Source organism: Euprymna scolopes, chromosome 46 (genome assembly GCF_053919585.1).
Source record: "Euprymna scolopes isolate OS-2025 chromosome 46, ASM5391958v1, whole genome shotgun sequence".
Classification (NCBI taxonomy): Eukaryota; Metazoa; Mollusca; class Cephalopoda; order Sepiida; family Sepiolidae; genus Euprymna; species Euprymna scolopes.
Window position 1 is genome coordinate 192,013,242 of NC_136527.1, and position 4,473 is coordinate 192,017,714.

Here is a 4,473-nt window from a genome sequence, read left to right on the forward strand (position 1 = left end):
TATTTCTTAATGTACTGGACACACGAAATCGAAATTGTATCCATTTACTAAAGAAATCCCTACAAACCGACCAAATTTTCAATTTTGACCACGAGCAAAAAAAGAAAAGAAATCATCCAATTTTTTTTTTTCGTATTGAATTGCTTAAAATGAAAGGTAAGGATTTTTCTATATTTTATTTCTTTAACTTTTAACAAATTTAATGCATTTTAAATCATTGTATTTAATTCCTATGAAAATCTTGATATTCCCTTTGTTCGATAACATGATTACTTAAAGAAGTAAAAACGGTAAAAACGTTTCAATAGTGAATGTGTAGTTTTCCATTCATAATGGCTGCCGACTATGAAATCACTTCAACATTCGCTATTTTAAACCAGCCCCCCCCCCAAAAAAAACGGGTTTATGAATGTATAGAAATAAATTTTCTATTAAAAAAAAAACGTGTTTATGAATTTATAGAAATAAATTTTCTATTTAAGAAAAGGTGCTAGTGCACTTACTGATCCGCGTTATTTTTTTAAATCGTATTTCCAAGTTTAATTAAAGTTGTTTTTTATTCAATTGTAAGGTTGAAGTATAGAATAGGTGCAAAACACCCTCCTCTCCCCATGTTAAGAATGGCGTTTTTAGTAGCAGTGTCAGAAATTTCGTGAAAATAGTGAATAATTCCACCCCATCTTTCCAAGCTTATAACTCCTCGAAAAATGTAATTCAAGCCCTAATTTTTTTTTCAATTAAAGGAGCAAGGACCAAGGTTTCATTAAAAAAAAAAGACAAAAAAAAGACAAAAAAAAACAATGTGTTCTTATAAAATAAGGTTTTAAACTTCGGACTTTACAGGTAAATTTCTAAAAGCGATTTTTTTTTTTTTGTTTTAAATTTGAATATATTATTTATTGACCTTTTCTCTTCGATTTGTGATATATAAAACTCCGATATAATTAATTATTTACTTTTTAATAGACATTTCAAAATGGGTGACACTTGGGGGGGGGGGGTGAATTTAAAAAAAAACGTTTGTCTAAAATATTATATTCGGTTTATTGGAAAGAACATAAAATTTCACATTGACCCTGAAAATATCGTAAAAATAGAATCAATAGAAAAATTTTGATAGATTTTTAAAGTTTAAAAATTGAAAAATATGAGTTCGGAAAATTCATTACTGTTTTAAAAAAAAAATATTTCTATTACTTTTAAAACAACTGTAATAGTTTATTTTGGAAGTATAATCCATAAAGAAAATAAATAACCCACTTTTAACAGAGAAATTACGAGATTTTCATATTGTATTCGCAGTTTCGTGTTAGGGGTGTCAAAAATTCCTACAAAAATTCTGATACTGCTACTGCACTAGTACCTAAAAACATCCCTCCTTATTCTCAATTTGATTGGAAATAAAAATCAGTTTGTTTTATAAATGGATCCGTAATTGAACAAACATTAATTTTACAAACTTTTCCTTTAAAATTAAATTACAATTTACTTTTTGCTACTTATACAAAACACGGACCGTGCTGAAATATTAACGTTATTTAGAAATCTATACTTACAGGGTGACTGAGTATATAGAACTCTATTCTATTTTTGAAAAAACTTTTTATACTTAAAATATAAAAATATATTTAAATCGTAAAATGTGTAGTTTTCCACTCAAAATGGCTGTCAACTGAAGTCAGTTCAACGTTTGATATTTTAAATCGGTTTCTCCATTGTTTACATGGATTTGTAGAAAGCAATTTGCAATGTTCATTTTATTTTCAATTCCAAAATAAAAATCAGTTTGTTTTATAAATGAATCCGAAATTGAACAAACATTAATTTAATAAACCCTTTTCTTTAAAATGAAATTACAATTTTCTTTTTGTGGTGCTAATGCAGAGAGTGATCCGCGCTATTTTTTAAATCGTATTTCCACATTTAATTACAATTTTATGTTTTTTTTTATTCAATGGTAAGGTTAAAGTAAAAAAGATGTACAAAACACCCTCCCCTCCCCATGTTAAGAATGGCTTTTTAAATAATAACGTTATTATTTTAGCTCGGATTACTCTCTGCATGAGTACCCTTTTTCTTATACAAAACACGGACCGTGCTGAAATACTAACGCTATTATTTAGAAACCCATGCTTAACATGGTGATATCGAGTGCATAAAACCATAATCTGTATTTTCGTCGAAAATTGAATGAACAACCGAAACCATATTAACTGAAGTTAACCTCAACATCCAATCTAAAGAAATATAATCTGTAAAAAAAAAAAAATCCGATTATAGGTATGTGTTTCTAATTTTTTAAACAAAACAATTAGAAAAGTTAAAAATAAATATAGCTATTTAGCAAAGACAAAACGAACAAAAAAAATGGTAAAATTCTCTTAATATACAAAAAATGTAATCAGATAAAAATGTTACTCTTCTTCCGAACGGGATGATTTTTTTTCTTTGTACTAGTGTACTTATTGATCCGTGCTGAAATAATAACGTTATTATTTAAAAAGCCATTCTTAACATGAGGAAGGGAGGGTGTTTTGTACCTATTCTATACTTTAACCTTACAATTGAAAAAACAAAAAAAAAATTTTTTAATTAAACTTGGAAATACCTACGATTTAAAAAAAATAGCGCGGATCAGTAAGTGCACGGCACCTTTTTATTCTAAAAACAAATCAGGCCGAATTGCAAAGTTATAAAGAAAACATGGCTGACAAATATAAGTTTCTAGGTGGTAGTGCACTTACTGATCCGCGCTATTTTTTAAATCGTATTTCGAAGTTTAATTAAAATTGTATTGTTTTTTTTTTATTCAATTGTAAGGTTAAAGTATAGAATATGTACAAAACACCCTCCCTTCCTCATGTTAAGAATGTTATTTTAAAAAATAACGTTAATATTTCAGCGCGGATCAATAAGTGCACTAGTATCGTGTTTCTAGTTTGCTTTGTTTTCATGATTTAAGCGATTATCGAGACTTCCCAGTGGAATGTCGGCCATCTTGTCGTTCTAACTCCCCAAATCGTCACTACTTGTGTTTGGAATTAAATAGACGCTTTAAAATATGTTCAATCAGGCAAAACTATCCAGGTAGTTAAAATTATAATTTATATTGCCTTTGGTAATATTTTGCTGCCATACATTTTCATTTTTCCCTCGTATATTTTTAATTTTTGTTTGCGGGTTTCTCTGCTGAATCCTAAAATATATTTAAAAATGAATATGTACGCATTTAAATTAAAGAAATAATTTCACGAATAAGCTATATGGTGTACTTGTTTTTAAAAATCTATGTTAATATTAAAATGTCAAGGAATATAAATAATATATTTAAAAATATATTATTTATGTTAAACATACTTTAAGGCATATTCTAAAATAAGGGATATATTATTTAAAAATCATTTTATTTCTGTTTATATAAAAATATTTTAAAAATATTCTATATGGGATAAGTCATCATTATAATAAAATAATTTTATTGATGTTTGTAAAAAAACATTTAAGAATAGATTATGTGAGATATGACATATTATTTACTCTATATCTAAAAATAGTAATGTGTTTTATGGGAGAGGAAAATAACATGGTGTCAAAAGTAGGAAATTATAAATATTTTACTTAAAAATACTTTGTTTGTTTAATTTAGCGCTTCTGCATTATAGGGACGTAGTTTCGGAAATTCTAAAAGTGAATCCAACATGAAAGCAAGTGTATCAACGTATTTACCGTATTTTTACGATGATTATATAAAAAATTACGAAAATCAGTAAGGTAGAATATTATTTATTAAAGGAAATACAACAATTAGATTTGAGGAAACTGATCGTAAGATACAGGAGAGTTCACAAGGGAGATAATTTTCCGTTTCGATAAAAACAGGATGGCGGCAATGTTCTAACTGTTACCATGGTTAAAGTTTTTTTTTTTTAATAATTCAATAATATTCGGGTAATTTCGACTGCATAATTTGGAAGCTATCTTTGTAATTTCTTAGAATTAACGAAAGATCAGTTGAGACCATTGTTTTTTATCTGAAAACTTCATTTATCGACTACAAAATATTGTCCGAATAGTGTAGAAGCGACTCAAATTTTATTATTTGAATAATAATCTCATAATTTAATAAACACATTATGTAAAATATAATCTCATTAGCAAAAAAAAAAAAATGGCAACCATAACAGAAGGGGGATGAGTTAGTTTTTTGCTGTTGTTGTTTTTTTTTTACTGTTTTCTAACAATAAAAAAATATACTGAAGAAAAAGGTAATATTTTTTTACAGAAAAAGATAGGATTTATTCAGGAATCTATCATATAGAATACATCATTACAATGAGATATAGCAAAAAAATAAAAGGTAAATTTTTACATTAGGTCCATAATGTTCTTTAAGAAAGCAATTAAAAACCTGAAATAGAAAAACTGAATTTCAAGTAAAATCAGTTAATTGCCATGTCGCAATTATGAACATAT